This window comes from Dendrobates tinctorius, unplaced genomic scaffold (genome assembly GCF_039654945.1).
Source record: "Dendrobates tinctorius isolate UK_male_01 unplaced genomic scaffold, ASM3965494v1 ptg000022l, whole genome shotgun sequence".
In the NCBI taxonomy this organism is placed as follows: domain Eukaryota; kingdom Metazoa; phylum Chordata; class Amphibia; order Anura; family Dendrobatidae; genus Dendrobates; species Dendrobates tinctorius.
The window spans coordinates 47,830,361-47,854,858 of NW_027361690.1; the positions used below are offsets into that span (position 1 = coordinate 47,830,361).

The window sequence follows — 24,498 nt, forward strand, 5'->3', positions numbered from 1 at the left end:
ATACCCGCTGTTTACATTGGAAACCATCTTGCTCGCTGGTCCTGATCGCTGGAGGGGCTGTCTAACGATGTCCCAGCGATCCCATCCATGTTGGATCGTTGGTGGGATCGCTGGGACATCGTTATGTGTAACGGAGCCTTTAGAGTGGCGAAGGTGGCAATTTCTCTAAATAAAATTCATTCTTTTATTTGCTCATAAAAAAATATTCAGAATTGAGAGTCCTCAGTGGTTGATACATTTTAATGGCTAACTGAAAAGATGGTAACACATTGCAAGCTTTCGAGACTACTCAGGTCTCTTCATCAGGCTGGACTAATACAACATCTGAAGAATTGTATTAGTCAATGCCTGATGAAGAGACCTGAGTAGTCTCGAAAGCTTGCAATGTGTTACCATCTTTTCAGTTAGCCATTAAAAGGTATCAACCACTGAGGACTCTCAATTCTAAGTATGCTCCTATCTACTGGCTAACACAGTACAAAGATACACATCTTTCCTTTTATTTGCTTATATCATTGATTTCCTTTTTTTTTTTTTTTTTTACTGAAGGTCAAAATGTTATGTGTATATGTGCAGGCCACAAAGACATCAAATAGACATTGAAAGAGAAGTAATTAATTTTATTAGTCATTTTTTTCATTTATATTGCATGTATTGGAATTTATAATTGGTTTGTAGACTCACATTACTGAATGCACATCTATGTCACCTTAAGTTAAATCTAAGAAAGCCCCTATTTCTAACGCCCTCTCAGGCAGCAGAATGCCTGAGCATGCCCCACTTTCATCCATACACTGGCCTTCATTCATTAACAGATGTTGACCCTGTATCTTCACCAGTTAGATCCACTTGTTCGTCTTGAAAAGCCAGCTATAGCTCATTAAATGGGGGCTTCAGAGCTTCATCATCCATATATAATTGGTGAATGCAATGTCTAAGGAATTCCTGGGCCATGTTTTCATCCACATAGTGTTCCCAGAGTCCTGCATACTTTATAGCAATGACCCTCATGAGCGCAGAATAACTGACCTGTAGAAAGATTTTTTGTCATAGCTTAGCTTGTGCATTGGTTATATTATGGGGCTATTATTCAAAAATATATGAAAAGCACGGCGCAATGAAAAGGATTGGTAAACGTGCCTGGAACAATGCAAATATTGAGTTTACCAATATGCGACTTTAGGAAAAATAAAAATCCCTTATTTCATATTGTAAATTAGTGTTGTTTTTACTAGAGACTCGTTTTACACATTTATAAATGGAAAATGTACTACTCCGTGGTAAAGCTGGGTTATTATAACTGCAAACGTCATGAACCAGAATCAGATTTAGGTGAACGAAAGCAAAATATCTTGGTTCTATGCCGCAGAAATATGAAATGATAAAATAAAGGAAGGAAAGGCGCAGGCGGGGAGGGAATATGACATGAACAGGAAGATTAAAGGACTCCAAGCTGTCACTATATTTGAAGAGCTACTGTAACCATCACATTGTGGGGAGATTGGCAGAGCACTTCTTAATTTATGTCTGCTGCTATTGTACAGATGCCCAGCTTTAATTTATTCTGGCGAGCGATGGGAAAGTGGGGGGTGTCTTGGTGGAGGTGACTGAAGCATGTATACCAATGGGGGTTGTGGAGGAAAGAACAGATTCTCTCCTTACCGCGGCTAGATCCTCATTGTATTCATGCCGTGTGTGGATTCAGTAGGCCAGCGCAAAAGGACTTGCTGGAAGCCTGGTCTCATTGCCATACTCACACCCCTCTCACCTCATTGGATTAAGTCAGACATTTTGAACTGCTAACATATAAGACTAGAGTTAACTGATTCATTGACTTAAGGACTAGCAGTACATGTCAGAGCTGGAAATTGTAGAGCCACATTGTTTTTAGCTGCTGACATGCTGCATGAAACTAATCCTGCCATTCTGTTGCCTAGCCAAATGTCTTTGTAGGCTTCTATAGCCAGAAGATGGTATTACGCAAACATAGTGGCTTAAGTAGTTGCATGCCAGGTATTAATGATTATGTGGCTGCCAAGTTCAAATACTAGAATAGTCGCCTGACTATAGTGCTGAATATTGTAAATGGTTAGAATTGTTCAGGGGGAAATCGTGTATATTCACAATTCCAAAAGCCTGAGCATGTAACGTGCCATCAAATGAAAATTAAGAGTCCTAAAATTCACCAAATTTATTTAGTAATTTGCATCATCCGAATTCGCAAAATATTGATATAAAGCTTGTCTGACACCAGTGTAAGGGTATGTGCACACAACATAAAAAAACAGTGCAAAAAATAAACATAATGCAGTGTGAAAAAAGATTCTGGAGGTGGAACTGTGTGAAAAGTGTAATGAAGACCACCAGTGAAATCAACTTTTTCTTAAAGTGACTTTGCTCAGGAAAACCTTGGCGGCTCTGCCGACGTCTTAAAGACATCATGTAGAAATATTCTTAGGAACACATATGTGTCTTACATTCATCGTGCCAAGTTCATCAAACCCATGTGCGATTTTTATAAATTTGGGACAATTTGCATCTAACACAGTGTTAAAAATTTAATCTATGTCAAAACCCATTGTTTGTGAATGTATTCTACTTTTTTAATTTTTTTATTGTAATAAAATAAAAATGAGGACAATGAACAGTCACCAAACAGACCATCTGTTAAAATTGTCATCATATATAACAAAAAAAAGATCATGTAAAAGATAATTGGCCTCATTTGTCAAAACTGTCTAATAAACAGTCTTTGCTGCCCATAGAGAGAGACCTGTCAGTCACTTCTAGTAGCGCTGGGCCAGATCTTTAAAATAACTTTCTTCTGAAATGCTGGTGCCTGTCAGAGAGTGGTATGCCTGGCTGCAATCATGCAGCCAGGTTGCGACTTATGCTGCATGTGGTTTGGACATCATGAGTAAGGTGACAGGTTCCCTTTAAATGCCATATTTATGATAATGTAAAAAATGACAGCAGGGAACTGCATACCATTGATTGCTGTGTGTATCTAATGGTCCTCTGAAGTACTTACCATCAGGTGTCAGTGCTATTAATAAGCCAATATATAAATGAATACTAGGGATACATACACATAGGGCCCAAATCATCATGGCTTTCACACCAGAATTCTGGCGTAAATCCTTTGAAAAGTAGTAAAATTTAGGTGCAACTAAATATATTGCGAATTTTGGCATTGTGACACTAGCTTCTCTCAGTTCTGCCAAAATGGGCACAGCTGGGGCAGAACAGGGGTGTGACGGGGGTGTGAAGACATAGCCTAGCTAACTCATGATGACTTGTGGCGTTCCCTACACCAGAAATCTCACTCCAGTACCTGATTGATCGGATGTACGTGACTCATCAGACGTTCCAGAGAGGCTTGAACCTCTTCATGAACCAGGAGCATCTGACTTGAGCACGAAACCCTCATCAATAGAGTTGAGTGAATTTGTTCGGAGTCGGTTCCGAACACTATCGTCAGCGAATATTGTTATTGAAATATTTGTCGAACACAGCCGAACATCATTAGAGTCAATGGGAGGAGAAATTACAGAATATGTTCGGAACCGATCATGAAACAAAAATTTGGCATAAATAGGGTACCATTATGGCACGAATATCGCAAATTTGGATTCGGCAACTGAATCCGAACAAATTCGCTCAACTCTACTCATCAAGACCGGCGTGAACAATGCCAGACTTGTTAAATCGGGCCCATAGTGCTTTACCGACATTGCTACTAATTCTGCTAAAAAAAGCAACTACATAACTAAAATACAAAAGGGGAGCACATAGAGTAGACCCCGCTTCACAGTGCACTAAAATATATTAAATGTGCCCCTCATTTGAAGTTTAAAACTATTTGAAATCAGTACAATGATAGAGTTGTGTGGATCACTGGAATCTGAAGTTAAAAGCCAACCTACAATCCTGGCGTATGGTAGCGTATGGATGGTTAAAGGGTGCACCTATCAAACAAGCCAGCAATTTTTTCGGCAAAATTAAGGAACGTCTAAAAAATGGTAAAAAAACAAAAAAAAAATGGGATCAATAAAAACATATTAAAAACAACAACAAAGCCAATCTCCGGACTATTATACTAACCATTAGTCTATATGTAGATTTTGTGTAATTTCATGCTAACTCATATTAGTCATTTACAATGAGATTGCAGAACACAGGGTAGGTCAATGTGGCATTTATAAATGCTGGATATTGTATCATTTTGTCTTGTTGAATAAGCAACTACGGTAAATGATGAAAAATAAATTGACATCCACCAATCTAAATTGTGAAATAAATGCATGCAAGTCATCTAAAATTTCACTGCATATACATCGAGAATCTGATGATTGAAAAGAAAGGTAGGCAATGAATGAGTGGACCTGCCATTAGACGTAAAGTATAGCCTTGTACCTAGTCCTGACATGTAAATGAAAGGTATACCAAGTAATAATGAAACTTAATGATGAATAATACTCTGGCCCAATGATGAGGGCTGTTGTGCCTTTATTTACACATCAAGAGTTTGCAGGATGCAACAATGATTGCGGCTTTGTGACATACCTGTTATTAGTACATAACAATTTTTCATGCTAGCAATGTTTTAAAAGCATATCAAATGACAAGCGGGGCTTGCTGGCTCGCTTTGACACATGATTTCAATCTACTTCAAATTGTTTGGCTAGCAGTTCTCAAGGAGGAAAGCGAAACGCGACATATAATACAACTCGTATTAAAAGTACAAAGAAACTCTTTCCACCAGTCTCTTATTTTCTCCAACCCAAATTTGTGATATGAAGACACTAGCATATTGTCATACCCTATTTCCCTATAAACCATATATACCTCGAGTCAGGCTTGGACTGGCTCACAGGAAAACAGGAGAATCCTCCGGTGGTCCCCTGTGCAAGAGTGGACCGCCACCCTCTTATATGTGCAGTACTTGGCTGAATATACTTGGATCACTATGTACAGACAAAGACAGCATCTTATTCATTTAACAATCTATCCAGTTCAGTGTAATGTATATTTGTGATTGAGGATAATGTCAGATATGCACGTGCCTGAAAAGTGGGGCCCTGGAGTTGGTTACTGGTTGGCCCTTGGCATCCTAGTCCGAAACTGCCTAGATCCTTATGATATCATTTAGCATGTAGTCAGATTGGGATTCGTGACCATAATACAAGTGCAAAACTGCACCTGCATTACACTTGTGTGAAACCGGCCTTCAAGATAGTTTCTTTATACCTTCAGAGATCTCCTATCTGTCAAGAGAACTAAGCCTCTCATCCTGCATTGTAATGACCTCTCACTTCCACTTCCATAATATCTCTTATACTGCACATCTTTGTCGAATTGCATTACTCCGATTTCTTCCATAACATAAAAGTGCCCTCAGCTTTTACAACATACAATCTACCCTAATAGCACATCAAAATGTAGTCTTATGTTCTGTTACCCTCCAACTACACCATATCTGTGTGCGTGGCCTTCAGTATGTGCTTGACAGGACAGTTAATAAGACGAAAAAGGACCATCACTTGCAATTTTTTTATATCACTTCCTTTATTGTCTTGTAGTATTAAGTGATGTTTTTGGTGTCAAATTCTTTAAAATGGCACACGTTATTAAAGTATTTGGCGCAAAGTAAAAAATGGTCTTTTTCTATCTTGAACTGTTGTTGCGACTTTTTGGCGCAAAAACACACACATTTTGCAAAATAGTGCAAAAATTACAACAAAAATACTGACGTACTCAAAAATACACTGTGGAGGGGTGGGGGTTAGAAACTGGAGTGAAATTGTGCCAAATTTTGAAACTTTAAAACAAGTCACAATTGATGAATCTAAAACATTTGGAACCCCTAAACTGCACTCGGAGAGTGGATAGCAAAAGGGAAAAACAGCAGTCAGCGAGGACATAGAAAACAGACTTCAAAAAAGGCCCAAATAGAATCATGAATTGGGTGCAAGAAAACAATATACGCACAAAGGCATTGATGAATCAGGGCCCATGCTTTTGGGGTGATTCTGAAATTTTCAGAGGTATTTCAGCCTGAAGCACACAAATGTTAAATACCAAAATGGTGCTGGGTGGGGGGAGGTTTCCCTGTTTACCAACTTCAGCTGTGGTTGACATAATTAATACCAATCTTTGTATACATTAGTGCCTCTCCAGTCAAAATCACCCAAGATGTGGTCCTGTGACTGGAGAGATTAGTGGACTGGACTCCCCATTTTGTCAATGGGGGGGGCATTAGTGGCCCCCCATAGATGTAGTATTTATTCAGTGGATAGGTAATAAATGCTGCAGGGTTGAGTATCCCTTTAATTCAGTTGCGAACATATCCCTTACATTATTTGCATTTCTATTCTCTTCTCTCACCACTATTTACACCACAGAGCATTTTATACCGCACTTCACGTTTTATAGGTTTGTTTGTAACATTCGGTTCAATATTTCTTGCTGTATGTATGATTTTGGAAAATTGTAGCAAAAAATGAAAATATTGTCAAGTTTAATATCAATAACGCAGAATAATAAAGAGAAAATCAGTCTTGCATGGCATACGTGATAATCAGATTCTCAGCTTTCCTTCTCATTCTTCTGTAACTAGCTGCCAGAAAACACGTACCCTAATTAACGAGGCATCGTCCACCATCAGCAGTGGGCACCTTCCTCCATTGACTCTCCAATTCAACTTCTACTAGACTTGCTTCCCCGATTACTTGTTTTTTCTCTCCATATATTTATTTGTGTGACCTAGAAATTGTTGGAAATCTTTATGTTACCATTAAACACAAGCCCTTTCCAGATTTCTCATTCAAATGAGCAATCAAATCTTTTACAGCTCTTGTCATTTGGTAAATGAACGTGCGGCGCATTGAGTGTGTTGTTATAGCAGTGGCAGTGTTTTGGGATGGGGTGCAACTTTCTTAGATGTATTTTGTACAGTTTCTTTGAAAAAATAAAATGATGGTTACTCTCATTCTGGCTATATTCTAACTTAGGCCTGTTTCACACTTCCGCTATTTGACGTCAGTCAAAATCTGCCGTTTTTTTAGGAAAAAACGGATCCGCTATTTTTCTGACGGATCCGTTTTTTTCCCCATAGACTTGCATTAGCGGAGGATTTTGACTGATGGTTGCCGTTGCATCCGTTTTTTGATGGATCCGTTAGAATTTTACATCCGCCAGCTGGAGTAGACAGACAATGTAATGTTATTTCCTGCGACGGACCGCTATTGTAAATTGCGCATGGCCAGAAGATTTTCCCTGTCATGCAGTTTAGCGCTAAACGGCATTCTGGAAAAAAGTCTCTCTCTCTTTCTCTCTCTCCTTTTCCAGACATTGGTTCCTTTAAATTTCATACACTTAGCGGCTGCAGTGGATCCTTCCAACAAACGGTTCCGTTTTTTCACACTTTGGCGGTTTGCAACTGACGTCAAACAACTGAAGTGTGAAACAGGCCAAAGATGCTACTAAGTTAAACAAAGCAGGTTATACGGCCGTAACAGGGTGCTTAGAAAAAGGGGTCAGCTCTGCCTGATCCTATCCCTTTTGTTACTGGGTAGCAAAAGCTAAGGCCATTTACAGCAGAAGTATTTGATTAGCAAACAAAGGTGGGGGAATTAGCTCCTTGGTCATAGAAAGAGCATGGGTAGGGAAACAAGTGCCTGTCACTTCTGCCTCAGCAGGGAGATACAGGATTATAATATGGGTCCCATTTTGATCTTTAATCTCAGTGGCTGCCTGTGAGGACACGTCTATGAAGCGGTAAGGACAACTCAATGAATGGAGAAATTAGAAAAATGTAGAACAGATGGTTTAAGGGTTATTCTCATCTTCTTTCTACACGAGCACACCGCTGCCCTGCCTACTGCCTTCCTGCTTTCCAGGTGTGGCATGCTCCTGAAGATTGACAATTTGGACCAGTGGCATTAATTGAGCTGGTCCAAACTGCACGTTCTCCAATGCTTCTACAGAGGCGGCTTTTATTCCGCAGCAAACGCTCCAGCCAACAGCTTCAGTGCAAGGCTTACAAGTGTGCGCACTTTGACGAGGAAACCAGCCTCCTCTGAGACTGCAGAAGTGGCCAATAACCTAGTCACTGAGCAGTAAAAAATGGAACTAAAAATCACTCTGATCTTGAGAACAGAGAGGATTAAGAGGTAAATTGTAAAGCGCTCCTTGTTTTTACAAACACTTTGAAATTTTATTTATTTACTAGCTGAAGAGCCCGGCGCTGCCTGGGCCTAGTAACTAACTGTGGTTAGTTATAGCAAATTATAATTATCCTCCATCCCATAGTCCCGTGCCCATATACCCATCATACATATCTACGATCACATAGGCCCGTGCCCATATACCCTTCATACATATCCTCCATCCCATAGTCGAGTGCTCATATACCCATCACACATCCTCCATCCCATTGTCCCATGCCCATATACCCATCACACATCCTCCATCCCATAATCCTGTGCCCATATACCCGTCATACATATCCTCCATCCCATAGTCCAGTGCCCATATACCCATCACACATCCTCCATCCCATAGTCAACCATTATGACATCATAATGAGCGGCGGGTCTTGCAACCTATGATGATGTCAGCGTCGCCATGGCAACCATTATGACATCATAATGAGGGGCGGGGCTTGATGCACACACACTTTTTCCCCATTATGTAGATAGGGGCAAAATTGTTTGGTGAATTGGAACGCGCGGGGTTAAAATTTCACCTCATAACATAGCTTAGGACACTCTCGGGGTCCAGACGTGTGACTGTGCCAAATTTTGTGGCTGTAGCTGCGACGGTGCAGATGCCAATCCCGGACATACACACACACATACATACATACAGTACATACATACACACACTTGAGCTTTATATATAAAGGTACTGTCACACTTAGCGATGTACCAGCGATCCCGACCAGCGATATGACGCGGTCAGGATCGCTGGTACATCGCTAAGTAGTCGCTAGTGAGCTGCCACACAGGCAGATCTCACTAGCGACATCGCTGGGGACGGGGATCGCTACTTACCTGTCACACCAGGCGATCCTGCTTCCTCCCGCCCGGCTCCACGCGTTGCTCGTCATCACAGCAGGAAGCGCCGCAGGAAGCTGACGACGAGAAACAGTCCTGAACGTTCTCGCGCGATCAGCGATAACCAGCGGGGGAGCCGGTCGTAGGTAAGTATCACACACAGCGATATCGCTAGCAATATCGCTATAACGTCACTAGTTATAGCGATATTGCTAGCGATATCTCTTAGTGTGACATGCCCTTTAGATGAGAAAATGATGAGGAAACCTTTTTAAAGCTAACAATGTTATCTGTGTTGTGTACTATCCTTACCAAAAAGTTGCTAGGGGATTGTGCACTTGACCCCTTTTCTGGAATTTGTCCTAAAAAACATTTTTTTTCTTCCTAAACTAAGATGGAGTTTATTATTTTCATTATTTTGGGGGGACCTTGGGACACAATTGACTTATAATTTGCATGACATTTTTTAAATATGAGGTATTCTTCTTTTACAGGAATTATTTTACTTGTGTTCTTTTAGTTATTTGAACACATTGTCAAAATGGGATAATTTCAGCCTATCGTAATAAATTACCATACTCAGAAAGTCCAACTTTCAATCAGAGGTAGCTACTCTCAATACAGTAAATTAACCTGAGCCTCCTATGTGTAGTCGATGTTTGACCCATATTTATTTGGCCAATGTTGAGCTTGTTCTTACAGGAAATAACCCATTTCCAGTGGAATTTGGCATAAGTTTACGCCATCTCAACATTTAGAACACATGAAATTTTGGAAAAACCAATAATGCATGTTTGGGGGTTTCAGTTAAATTAATATTCATCCAGCAGGTATTGAACTTGTGTGGCCATATTAGGCAGAAAAAAAGTGAATTTTTATGCTTGTGATGTAAATCATGTTACCACTGTGTGCACAGACCATACCAATAACCACTAACAGGAGGATGCCTGTAAAACCAAAGTCATTTGTTGGATTCAGATAGGAAGGATGTTCTATTCTGTTGGTCCTCCCAGGGTCTTTTTTTGCTTTTTACCAGAAGAACATATGATCTGGTGGGACAGCCTACCCCTGTTTAGGCATTTGTGGTTGTCTAACAGCAAGGAAGGTACAAGGTCAGTGGCAGGCTGGTCTTTTATTGGATGATAGGGTCAAACAATATAAAATAATGATAATTTGTGAAAATTATACAAAGCATCCAATCAGATTGCAGCTCTCAAGTGGGAAAATAATCATAGCAGTCCGACTGGTTAATATGACTGATTCCCATGCATTTCTTCATATGCTACACACGCATCCATGTGCATGATTTATCAGTCACTGAAAACATTTAATTTTATTAATATTTTTGTATATATACCTTTTCTTTATACCTTTTATTTATCATTGTGTATATATACCTTTTATTTACCTTCTTGTTTATATAACTTTTATTTACCTTTTTTTAATATATACATTTTATACATCTTCTTATATGTATGCATTTCATGTACCTTTTGGTGTATATACCTTTAGTTTACCATTTACCTTTTGTGTACCTTTTGGTATACATATACCTTTTATGTACTTTTTTGATATATATGTATATATAGCTTTTATTTACCTTTTTGTATATATACCTTTTGTATATCTATTTGTTAATATACATTTTACTTACCTTTTGGTACATATACATACACCTTTTTTTACCTTTTGGTATACATACACATTTTATTTACCTTTTCTATGTATCCATTTTATGTACCATTTTTTATATATTCCTTTCATTTACCTTTTGGTATATATATTTTACATTTTATGTATTTGTTGATATATATATATATACAGTATGTGTGTGTATATATATATATATATATATATATACCTTTTATTTAACTATTTGTATATACACTTTTTGTTCATATACCTTTTATTTACCTTTTGGTACATATACAGTATACGCCTTTTATGTACTTTTTGGTATATATACCTTTTTGTTTATCTTCTTGAATAAATACCTTTTTACCTTTTGGTATACAGTATATACACTTTATTTACCTTCTATGTATCCATTTGGTATATATACCTTTTATTTACCTTTTTGTATATTTACCTTTTGGTATAAGTAAGCAGTTTCTTTACTTACATAGTCTTCATTACGTGGAGCAAATTGCTTTGTAACGTCTTTAGCATGTTGATCTGAGAAAGATATGCCTGCAGGGATAAAAAAAAATTTCCATATGAGGAAAGCTTCTTAATGAATATGGGGATAATGCGTTTTCTCCGGAAAGCCTGGTTGGCCCAGTTAAAGTCACGAAATCAGTCTGTGCCTTACCTATGTCAGAAGGGGAAGATTAACCCTTCCACAGCATGGAGACATTGAGTAACATGAAACAACTCATTCTGGTACTTGCCATTTTTGTCCTCTATCAGGGTTGTTTTGCTGTAGCGAGACATAGGCCGATAATATCTCTGGCGCTTCATTAATTATGTCATTATAGGGCTAACTGTGCATTTCCATAATGTGATGACAGTAATGATGAGGCCTGGCACTATGGCTTTTCGCTCCTATACCTGAACATGTAGACATAGACTTACACCGCTTCATTTGGTTGGAATTAGTTTATATTTCCGTTTTCTCTCTAAACGAAGCCTTAGCGATATTTAATCATTGTGCCCAATGGCACAACCAGAAGCCAGAAGGATTACAAGAGGATCCACAGGGAAGATCAACATCTTAGATCCAAAGTGTTCTCGCTTATGGAGAGCCGTTTCTGTGATCGGAGATTGTACAATTCTAATTGATGAACGTGAGTTTTTGCCGGTATATTCTATACTGTAGGTCGGGATCAGGGAGGAAGGAAGATATGATGGCTAAGCTTTTCCCAAGGCTTCCGCAAGAAACACTTCAGTATGTTAAATGGGCCTGTGCAGAAGAAAAGAGGGGGCGTTCCTGTGCATGCCTCCAAGCTCAGCTGTGGCCCTGTCCGTCCTAATCTGCAGAAAAGGGTGATAATCCACGGATGGGCTGTTTGGGGCTTTGTGCCAGTAACAGCAGAGTATTCGAGGCAGAGTGGCGTGTAAAGCCGGGGATGAGACCGATGCGTGGCTTTGCATTTCTTGCCGGTGTGAGCACAGTGCGTGGAATTGACTCGTGTGCTTATGGATTTTATTAGGATTTTATCCTGAAAGGGACAAGAAAGAGCTAGAACAGAGCACATGCCTCACACAAGCAAAAAATATATACTATCGTCATTAATTTCTATAACGTCCGTATGTCCCGTAGCATTGAGCAGAAATGTTTTCACTAGTCTAAAGCATTCTTGCATAATATATTATAAGGTGCGGTATTATTTTTTGTTGTTGCCCCACTTTGCATATCATGGTAAATAAATTAAGTAAAAATCGTTCGGTAATTCACTTGGCTAATTATTATTTCTTACGGGGGGTCTGCACCCTCTATTATGTGGGTGCAGTGGTTTGTTCCTCGATGGTGCAGTCAGTTGAGGAGAGACACCCTGTGTGCTGTGGATCAGACCACTGTGAACAGATAAAAGGGGGAGTGTTGCCTGAATGTGAAGTCAGTCAGCAAAAGATTCTTCTCGCCTTGTCTTTATTGCAAACAAAATGGCAATAATGATATCACATAATTCCTGCTCTGCATAAATGGTCAAAGAGTCATTATTTGAAGATAAAGTTCAAGGCAAGGGTGGACGATCGGCGCAGTCCATTTTAATTAATCTTTTCTAAAAAAAAAATTCAATTAATCAAAATAAGAATAAAATTCACATTTAAAAATTCTGAAATCATCACTTTTCCCTTTTTTTATGGTAAGGGCTTGTTCAGACAGCAAGGGACCAATGCAGGATAGTTCTGAGGGACATTTTTTGCATGGGGGCTCCATGTCTACAAGCTTGTTCAGCATTTTTTGTCTTTTTACCGCAGCAGCAACAAAATAAATGAGATTTCTAAAATCTCGTTCACACGGTGCACTTTTTTCAGCTTGCATGTTGTGAGCTTCATGTGCGGAATGTGAATCAATTCTTTCAGCCTTTTTTGGTTGATTTAATTGAATGCATGAAAACCGCATGGGAAACGCGCGTAATGCTTGCAGTGTTTTTCCTGCCAAAAAAGCTTCAAAAAAGCGTTGTGTAAATATACCATAAAAAAAATTACAGCACAAATTACTCTGATCCATTTTTTCGGTCAGATTTGCTCATTAAACTCAATGGGTGCATTAAAAGAGAATCATCCACATGGCATGGAGTTTTTTACAGACTAATTGCAATTATTAGCATAACATTTTTTTTTTGGCCTTGTACACATTTTTTCACTATTGATATATAAGAAGGGATGTCATATGAATGTCAAACACAGACGTGAATGCCACCCAGGTGACACTGTTTTTTTTTTCTGAAGGAAAAATGGATGATTTTTTTCATGCTGCTGTAGGAACTCAACTTTAGGGTTCATGCAGACGGCAGTATTTTTGGTCCAAGTGCAATCAGAAAAATCATCAGATCGTATGCACACTAATGTTATTCTATGAGGCCGTGCACATGTTCTATGTTTTCCTTTGCCAAGTGAAAAAATTGCAGCATGGATAATTTGCATCCATTATTTGGATCGCACTTGGCCATGCAAGTCAATGGAGCCGTCAGAAAGTCGGATCGCACTCAGGTGACATTCAAGTGTGGTCCGATTTTCACAGTTTGACAGAATGGAGAAGGTGGAGAAATGATTTTTTTCCATCTTCTCCAGACCTGAGAAAATTGGATCACACTTTGATCAAACTCTTATCAAACTCTGATCAAACTCTGATCAGTGTGATCAGCATAATTGGACCGATTGTTTCAGATGAGAGAAAATACCATTGTGTGACCCTAGACTTAGGCTCCTCTCCAACTCGTCAAAGAGTGCGCATGCCTTCAAAATATTATGACATGTTGATTATCATATTAAGGCAGACTGGTTTACAGTACATTTTGTCGGCATAAAGATATGTTGTATAGCATTTATTTACTTGGAGACACAAAGATCTGTTATAAAAGACACTGAAAAACATGGAAAAGGTGCCCATAGTTCTTAGAGAGCTGTCAGACGACTCTCAATATCTTATGAGTTCCGTGAGTTTGGCCGAATGTTCTCTATGGTGAGAATGTAGCAAGCTGCTGCCAGGCACCTTTGGCAGTGACTTATTTATCTGGAGACTAAAAGGATCTGGTGTTTCAATTCAAGCTGCTCTATCCTTATCTCCCCTGTTGGTCAGTAGTCCTCCGTACAGATGATGGGTTGGGCCAATTTTAATCCAGGGTGTTTTGTGTGGTTTCTAGGCTCAATGTGGTGTAACATAGAAGTTGATAATAATAATAATAATCTTTATTTTTATATAGCGCTAACAAATTCCGCAGCGCTTTACAGTTTTCACACATTATCATCACTGTCCCCAATGGGGCTCACAATCTAAATTCCCTATCAGTATGTCTTTGGAATGTGGGAGGAAACCGGAGTACCCGGAGGAAACCCACGCAAACACGGGGAGAACATACAAACTCCTTGCAGATGATGTCCTTGGTGGGATTTGAACCCAGGACCCCAGCGCTGCAAGGCTGCAGCGCTAACCACTGAGCCACCGTGCCGCCCTGATGTGCTCATAGACTAATAACAATTTGCAAAAGAATATTAAACCGTATTCAAATATGTCATAAATGTATTTTTCAGCACAACCATAAAAAATACTACTGCACACTGAGAAAAATATGTCTCGCCCCTATTCACATTGAGGTTGACTGACACAAGGTGTGGTTTTAGTACCAGAGACAGGATAGGACCGTCCTGGTTGGGTACACCTTGTCGTGGTGGGATGGCTTTTAAGTTTTTTGATCAAAGTAGTGTTAACCAAGTATCCTATGTTATTTACACATATTATTACTATTTACTTTGATTACTGGTGAGTATATGCTCTTTTTCCTTGGATTTTGTCTATGAAATAGCCACAGTGTGAATGTGCTCCTACACCTTGCACATATAGCAACTTATGCTCCGACTCGTTTCTTTGGTTTTAAGAGAAATATTTGTCTATGGCAGACGGACACAACTATATATGTCTGATTCATTTGAATTAGTCCCATGACTGTAATGATATCTCACCTATGGGTCATAACAGTCAGGAAAATGTAACCATATCCCTATGTGATTATAACTTTCTCCTATTCCGCAATCCCGTATGGAGAAACTACATGTTATATATGTTACCTACAATATACATATTTGTGTGCGTTCTCTTCCTGTTTCCATATAATAAAAGGAGCCTTTACGAATTTACTACATTTACATTCCCACCTCTCTAAAAGCCAGTTAAGCACCGGCGTAAGTTGGATCTCTGTTTAATGACTAGTAAAGAGTTTTGACATGGTTTGGCCAAATTATGCGCCTAAAAGCTTCACGTTACTGCAGCAAAAAGCATTAGAGACATTCAAAGCCGAGTTTATGTGAATGGTTTGTTCAATGCATATGAAAAGGGAGTGTGCAGAAAACTGTAGGTTTTTTTTATTTGAAGCATTCGCCCACATGAAATGTATGAGAAGTTCTTGTCATTGTGACAGATGAAACCAGCATGGAAAGCGGCGTTCTCTAAGGCTGGCAGACAGTCTCTCCCCTTGCTGCCTGTTCTGCAGACCACAGACGGGATTCTGTCCGGTCTCCTGCTCTGCCTGGTTGCCAGGGGAGATGCTAGGCAGGCCCGAAATATGCACCGCCAAGGCCTGGCCTGTCAAAGTGTCTGAGATGAGCCATAGCCCAGTCCCCCTGCAGCTGGTCTCAGACATGCCTCAGCCCTTGTCTGGGGCCTGGGAATGGCAAAGCCCAGTGAGGTTCAAGGGCAAACTTGATATTCATTAGTCAGGGGCCTTGATGTTCCCACTCTTCTCCTCCGTCCTTTTTTTTCTCCATCTTTGACACATTCCACTGTGTCTTTGGGAGAATAAGAGCTTTCCCCCCTCCTGCTTTGTCTATTTGTCTTTACACAAGACCATGCATAAACTGTAGTATGAAACAAGGAGGCGAGGAGGACAATGTCTGCCGAAAGACACTGAAAGAAAGAAGCCGTGGTGTTGCAAGCCTATCTGCTCCCTGACAATCCGTACACACAAACTTTGACAAAATGGCCTTTTTACCTTAACCGTGAAATACTCACCTCGTTCACAGTATATTATTTTATCTGTATACAACAGGCAGACTCGCAACATAATCTACAAATGACGCCCCAACCCCCATAGCTCTGTGATGATTAATCTTTATGCAGCAGTCAGACAGTAGCCATAAATGTAATAATACATAATTCGTATGTACACCGCCATGTATGATGGTAATTGTATGATGCAGAAGCAAAATGGCTCTATGTGTCTCTCTGATATATAGTGATCTATCTCTCCATTAACGATCTATCTAAAATAAGAGCAAAAAAAGTACAAATTCTAACTGACCCATGTCTAAAGATCTTTCTTTCCTTCTATTTATTGATCTGTCTATATCCATATATTTATCTATTGACTATCTAAGATAAAAGCAAATAAAGCAACAAAAGGAACAAAAAAGTATCTATTATCTATATCTATATCTATCTGTAGTTATCTATCTGGCGTTCTATCTATTATCTACAGCTCTGGCAAAAATTAAGAGACCATTTCCAAATATTCAGTTTGTCTGATTTTTCTCTTTACAGGTATGCTTTTGAGTAAAATGTAAATTGCTCTTTTAGTCTACAAACTTCTGACAACATGTCTCTGAATTTCCAAGCACTAAATTTTGTTTCTTTTTCTGAAAAGGAGAAATGGTCAAAATGAACCCCCCCCCAGTGCTTTCAGACCTCAAATAATGCAAAGAAAACAAGTTCATAATCATTTAGAAACAACAATGCTAATGCTTTAACTCAGGAAGAGTTCGGAAATCAATATTTTGCGGAATAACCCTGATTTTTAATCCCAGCTTTCATGCATCTTGGCATGCTTTCCACCAGTCTTTCATACTGCTTCTGGTGCAAAAATGTAAGCAGTTCTTCTTTGTTTGATGGCTTGTGACTATCCATCATCCTCTTGATTACATTCCAGAGGTTTTCAATGGGGTTCTGGTCTGGAGAATGGGCTGCCCATGACAGGGTTTTGATGAGGTGGTCTCTTAATTTTTGCCAGATCTGTATCTATCTAAAAATGGTAAAAGTGTCAGCATTCCAAAAATAATTTCAGTTCTCAAGGTTCTGTGTAACCGAAACAGCACCACACCACATTGGGCTATTAAAGATCCTTTTTTCTTTTTGCTTATTTTGGAAGGTTGTCTTTTTTTCCATTTTTTTATGTGGTTTGTCATTGGATATTTACTTGAGGGGCTCTGCATCCCATTTTATTTACAAGGTATTGGCGCTGTTCCATTTTTTTCTATCTATCTATCTATCTATCTCTCTATCTATCATCTATCTATCTAATATCTATCTATCTATCTATCTATCTTTCTATCTTTAATCTATCTATCTATCTATCTATCTATCTACGTATTATTGATCTATCTATTCATATTGAGGAATAATTATGATTATTATGCACCTGTAGACCATTATTAATGAAAACATTTCAGGCTTTACATTTTTTTTTGCATTTTTTCCCATGGCCACACTGTATGTATAAAAACCCCAAAGGCAGCATGCAGCAGGGAGATAATGTAGTGTGAAACATAACCTTAGAATGTCCAGTTTGTCCTTTATTCACTTGTACCGAATATTTAACCGTTCTTATAAGCCGACTTCCCAGTAATTATCCAAGCCAGCCAGCACGTGTTATTAGTTTAAAATGATTTTTCCCCTCACCAGGCCTCCGTAACAGAATAGAGGTGTAATTGTGCTAAAGAGTTAGCAGGGGAGAGCAGCTTTTGCACACATTTAAGTCTGAGGTCCTTAGATGGGGAGGGAGTATAAAGAACTTCATTTACATAAGCAGCATGTGTCTGCAAGAGAAAGAAAGATATCAGGGGCTGCAAAATTTAATCTAGACTTGAAGGAAAATAAGGGACAGAGGGAGAGGAGGGGTGAAGAAAACCTAATAGTGAAAGGGTTTTAGCTAAGTAACACCCTGGAGAGATTAAATTGTCCAGAAAGTTTCTCCCCATGATTTTGCGAAATGGGCAATGGGGTGTACAGAGGGGGTGGGGTGGCAACACCTCCCTAAGTGCATGAATGGGAAATAGGCAAAGAAAGAGATCTTTATTAGTTAGAAAGAGGAAAATGTTCCAGTGCTTAGGAAATTAAAATCATGTTCACAATATTTTGTATGGCAATGCCTGAGGGCGAAGGTAATGTCAGAATTAAAGGCTGGAAATTTTACATAACAATGCAAATGATTTAAAGTAAGAGGAGGAATAAAGCAGGTTGTGACTGTATTATGCCAGCGGGAAGAAAATGTGATACCTGTGTCTTGGCGCAGTGCGAATGTAGAGCAAGTGCTGAATAACCCGCGCGTTACAGATACATGTCCCCCAACTGCAGCAAGAACAGGTCTAACTGGCAACACTCTCCAAGATACTGGTGCCAGCCTGTACCATACATGCTTGTATCAGATTACTTGGCGATGGACGTAGCGGTGGGGAAAATAGTAGATGCATTTTGCAAAATGAAAAAGTAAAATTAAAATGGGGGTCAGTATCTATCAGTATAGTTTATAGATAACAAGGATAGACTTTTTCAGTTGCTTAGTTGTTATGTAGGTCTTTTTTTAATGTGTTGTTGCATATAGCGATAATTTCTTTGCCTTACTTATCATGCACTTGCCAAAAGAGAAATAGATTTAAATAGGCTGTCCACTACTTTTTCATTGATGGCCAATCCTTAGGATAGGTCATCAATGTCTGATCGGTCTGTGTCCGACACCCGACATCCCCACTGATCAGCTGTTATCAGTGATGGCAGCTGCTGGCCAAAATTACTTGTGGCTCGCCCTCCCAGGGCTGTGGGATACTCGGTACCGGCCGGTATCAGTGGAATGTGTCACAGCAGCAGTGACCAGGACCATGGCCCTGGGCGCCCAAGTAATAGGAAAATGTGAATGGTGGAATGTAGTTAGATGAATAGTTCGTGACGCCACCTGTGGTGCTCGGCAAGGGAGGTGTTAAGCCGACGCTGCATGCAGATCCGCTGGGACTGATGGTATGGTGCAGCAAAGATGTAAAAGCTCCCAACAGGTGAAGCTGTAGTCCCAGGGCAGTGTAGATGTGGTTGGCACGGGGATGTAGCGGTACCGGAAAGGTAGGAAGCAGACAAGACACAGCGGGGTGCAATTTCTGTACCTTTACTTGATAAATGCAGTCCAGGGTCCTGGTTACAGATGGTACCGTAGCAGGCTAGCCTGGAAGCAACTCAGGAATTCTCTCTCAGCAGATGGGCTGTGCAGTCTCCTTCCCTAGCGCTTACTTAAGGGATCGCCAGTGCTGAGTTACACTGAAGTTCCTCCTGTCAGATGTTCCCAAGAACTCTACTTGTACGGCAGACAACTGTAGCCTGTTCCAGGGACTCCTCACTCCTAAGTCCCGGCTCACTATCCGTGTTGCTGTTGTGCTCTCAAGTCTTAGATGGGAGTATTGCATTTACAGCCTTCTACTCCTCTGGTGTCTGCTGTAGGACCATCAGTGTCCATACAGCCGTGGAGACCAGGCTCCAGTTCATGCGCTCTTATGGGAGATGAGCTCTTCCTCTCAGCTCTTTCTCAGCACTCCTTCCACACGTCTGCACACTTCTCCCTCCGCAGACTAACTACCCACTCCTTCCTCTTGGCCCTCAGAGAGCACTCCTCCCCTTAATTCCGGTTGAGATTTCCCCCTGCTGGCCTGGAGTGGAACTGTGTTGCATGCATAGATTGACTGCGAGAGAGACCCGTCATTGCCTCCAAGCCTGGCATTACCCTCCCTGGAGGAAGGCAAAGCCACTGTGATGACCATACTCAAAGGGGGCGCCACATTTGCATGCAGAGCTGCTCCATTTTCTGATAGTGGCAGCTGAAGGTTACTACACATCCATCTTCTATTGGTTTGAATAGGAGGCGATGTGTAGTACCAAGCCTCAGCTACCTGCAGAAGAGGCAAGCTCCACCTCTACCGACACCGATAACAGCTGATTGGCGGAGGTGCCAGGTGTCGGACCCCGACCGATCTTACATTGATGACCTTTCCAAGAGATAGGTCATCAATGACAAATTAGTGGTCAACCATTTTAAATAATAAAAGGGTTTCTCTTCTTTGACAATACCTGCTTGTCTGAAAGACATTTTAACTAAAAATGATAAGAACATGTACCCCTGGCAGGAAGTATTCAATTTACCTGCAGTGCAGGATCAGTTAAAGGAGTATTCCCATCTCCAAGATCATATCCCAATATATACAGTGGGGAAAAAAAGTATTTAGTCAGTCAGCAATAGTGCAAGTTCCACCACTTAAAAAGATGAGAGGCGTCTGTAATTTACATCATAGGTAGACCTCAACTATGGGAGACAAACTGAGAAAAAAAAATCCAGAAAATCACATTGTCTGTTTTTTTTTCATTTTATTTGCATATTATGGTGGAAAATAAGTATTTGGTCAGAAACAAGCAATCAAGATTTCTGGCTCTCACAGACCTGTAACTTCTTCTTTAAGAGTCTCCTCTTTCCTCCACTCATTACCTGTAGTAATGGCACCTGTTTAAACTTGTTATCAGTATAAAAAGACACCTGTGCACACCCTCAAACAGTCTGACTCCAAACTCCACTATGGTGAAGACCAAAGAGCTGTCAAAGGACACCAGAAACAAAATTGTAGCCCTGCACCAGGCTGGGAAGACTGAATCTTCAATAGCCAACCAGCTTGGAGTGAAGAAATCAACTGTGGGAGCAATAATTAGAAAATGGAAGACATACAAGACCACTGATAATCTCCCTCGATCTGGTGCTCCACGCAAAATCCCACCCCGTGGGGTCAGAATGATCACAAGAACGGTGAGCAAAAATCCCAGAACCACGCGGGGGGACCTAGTGAATGAACTGCAGGGAGCTGGGACCAATGTAACAAGGCCTACCATAAGTAACACACTACGCCACCATGGACTCAGATCCTGCAGTGCCAGACGTGTCCCACTGCTTAAGCCTGTACATGTCCGGGCCCGTCTGAAGTTTGCTAGAGAGCATTTGGATGATCCAGAGGAGTTTTGGGAGAATGTCCTATGGTCTGATGAAACCAAACTGGAACTGTTTGGTAGAAACACAACTTGTCGTGTTTGGAGGAAAAAGAATACTGAGTTGCATCCATCAAACACCATACCTACTGTAAAGCATGGTGGTGGAAACATCATGCTTTGGGGCTGTTTCTCTGCAAAGGGGCCAGGACGACTGATCCGGGTACATGAAAGAATGAATGGGGCCATGTATCGTGAGATTTTGAGTGCAAACCTCCTTCCATCAGCAAGGGCATTGAAGATGAAACGTGGCTGGGTCTTTCAACATGACAATGATCCAAAGCACACCGCCAGGGCAATGAAGGAGTGGCTTCGTAAGAAGCATTTCAAGGTCCTGGAGTGGCCTAGCCAGTCTCCAGATCTCAACCCTATAGAAAACCTTTGGAGGGAGTTGAAAGTCCGTGTTGCCAAGCGAAAAGCCAAAAACATCACTGCTCTAGAGGAGATCTGCATGGAGGAATGGGCCAACATACCAACAACAGTGTGTGGCAACCTTGTGAAGACTTACAGAAAACGTTTGACCTCTGTCATTGCCAACAAAGGATATATCACAAAGTATTGAGATGAAATTTTGTTTCTGACCAAATACTTATTTTCCACCATAATATGCAAATAAAATGAAAAAAAAACAGACAATGTGATTTTCTGGATTTTTTTTTCTCAGTTTGTCTCCCATAGTTGAGGTCTACCTATGATGTAAATTACAGACGCCTCTCATCTTTTTAAGTGGTGGAACTTGCACTATTGCTGACTGACTAAATACTTTTTTGCCCCACTGTAGTAGGTGTAATAATAATAATAATATTAGCATTTATTTCCTATTAGAAATTAGTATAGTTTTTCTGATTCACTATGTTGTTTACCGCATGTGCAGGGCTTTGCAGTAGCTTAGGTATCCATGGTCATATCTATGGATACATATACTACTTCAATGCCCTGCATATGGGGTAAGCAACATAGCAAATCAGAACAACTATGCTATTTAATTGGAGGTGTTTGCTAATATAATTATTATTATACCAACTATATATCGGGATAGGATCTTGGAGATGGGAATACTCCTTTAAGCATTATAAAGTGTATGACAGGACACAGGTCCTCCATAGTGATAGATGCCCTTAAAACTACTCTCTACTCAGGCCAATAGATGAGTATGAGGAACAGGGGACCCCTCTATATTATGTCCTAATTCTACAGTATAATAGGGTATATGTCAAAGACTTTTCAAAACAAGATAACCCTTTCAAAGACAAGATTATTAACCATGTATCCCAACAAAACACATCAAAACACCACTGCATACACACATATAAGAGTTAATGTTCGCCTTTATGTATCTCCTTTTTTTATAAGAATAATGTCTTATTATGTACTTTTGCATATGAATACTTACACTAGTATGTGGGGATTGGGAAATCATGGCAGAAGGATTAAAATTGCAGAAATAGGTTAGAAATTACCTCAGAAGTGAATTAATGCACTGCCAATTCATGATCCTACAGTAGTGATGTCAACCTCAACAATAAGGTTTCTCCTAAATGTCTTGTGGTCCCATGCAGATTCAGGACCTTCTAACTACTTTGTGAGGTTGAGAATACTGGTGTCATCCTTGTGGTAAAGCATTCTGTCAGCCCTCTCAGGCCCCAGGACCTTCTAGCTATGCCCTTTGGCTAGACTTGACTTTCAACCTCCTCTCTAATTCAACTTGCAAATGACACTTCTGGCTCGTGCCCCTATTCCCCTTAGACTCAAACATTTCCAGGTATATTCATGACCACTTATGTCTAGTATTTTATTATTTTTTACCTGAGACAACTCTAGACCTAACTAAATTTGGAAACAGTGACATTTGTATGAGGACACGATCTGCAGTGATCTGAAGAATGTGTGTATTTGAGGTATGAGATGTACTTGGTACATTTTTAGGTTCTTTATCAGGTTTTTGCAGTAGATAATTATATTACGAGGAATAAAATCACATTAATGGTTGGGAGGACATCAACTTCCCACAGGCAGTAAGTGAGTAGTAATAAAACAGAAAGGTCTAGTGATGTCTGGTCAATATTGGCTGTAGGGGGCCAGCGCTGATGGATAAATCCAGGCAAAGTTAACATGAAGATTAAAACATCACAGAGTGGTTTGTATAGGCAGTTTGACATGCAGGGTAATCCTGGTGTCCTGGGGTCTCCACTTCCCACATACACACTCTCTGTCCACAAGACAATCTTGGACTTTGGAGACATGATAAAATTCTCAGGGGGAGAGGATTTATCAGGGAATAATGGATATGAGGAAGTGATGTCCATGAAATCCCCCACCCTAGATAATAGCAGGCTACAGACAACATTTGTGTAATTGAATAAATCGTGGGGCCGGGCTATGAGGCTGGGGTCTTTATTGCTTCTATGTGGATCTCTTGGCACTAAAGTGACTGAATCTTTATCTTGTCTTCCAGGTATCCAAGAAGAACCATGAAGTATATGCAAATATTAATAACCTCCAAGTCAGTTTCATCAATGGATCAAGCATGAAATATTCTAGAAGAAAATTATCAGTTTCTCCATATGTCTACTTTTTTAAAAATGTCACTTATACTATATACAAATATATTTTTTAAATACTTAATTATATTACTTGAATTATTATTATTATTATTATTATTATTATTATTATTATTATTATTATTAACATTTTGCAATCAGTGACTATTATTATTTTACAGTGACTAAAAATTGGGCAAATAACCAACCAAAATAGCATTGAAAATGGGTCTTGTGCAGAAGAAGGGTGGTCTTCTCAAAGAAGATTCAACTTTTTTATTTAATTGCATTTATTTATCTATTTGGTAATGATAGAGGATGAAAGGAATTCTGGTTAATGTATGCAACAATGCAAAACTTAATAAATAATTTTTCTGAGAACATTATTAGTTTTTTTTTTGTAACATAAAATAAAGCATTTTTAAATTATTATTTCATTCCTAAAGTATAGATTATTACAGTATGTTCCTATGGCGTTACAGGATAAGAAACATACAATTTTATTATTTTTGTTTCTGAAAAAAAGATGTTACATTAAGGCTACATTGACACTAAACTTATTTTTTTATGTTTTCTTACTTAAAAAAATAAATATATGTGTTAAATATGTAAACGTTTGCATGTGGATTGTTTTTTTTCCTTCCAAATAAAATCCCCTCTCCCCACCCAAATAAAAAAA

The 24,498-nt window shown here is 39.6% G+C and overlaps 1 long non-coding RNA gene across 1 annotated transcript in view; it reads left to right on the top strand.

Moving 5' to 3' along the window:
- LOC141084182 (uncharacterized) overlaps positions 1-24,200 on the top strand; it is a 64,167-nt gene extending 39,967 nt beyond the window's left edge. The window contains exon 6 of the long non-coding RNA XR_012230943.1: positions 23,735-24,200. This is a non-coding gene — a long non-coding RNA (uncharacterized lncRNA). The remainder of the gene's footprint in view (positions 1-23,734) is intronic.
- Positions 24,201-24,498: the final 298 nt, after the last annotated feature.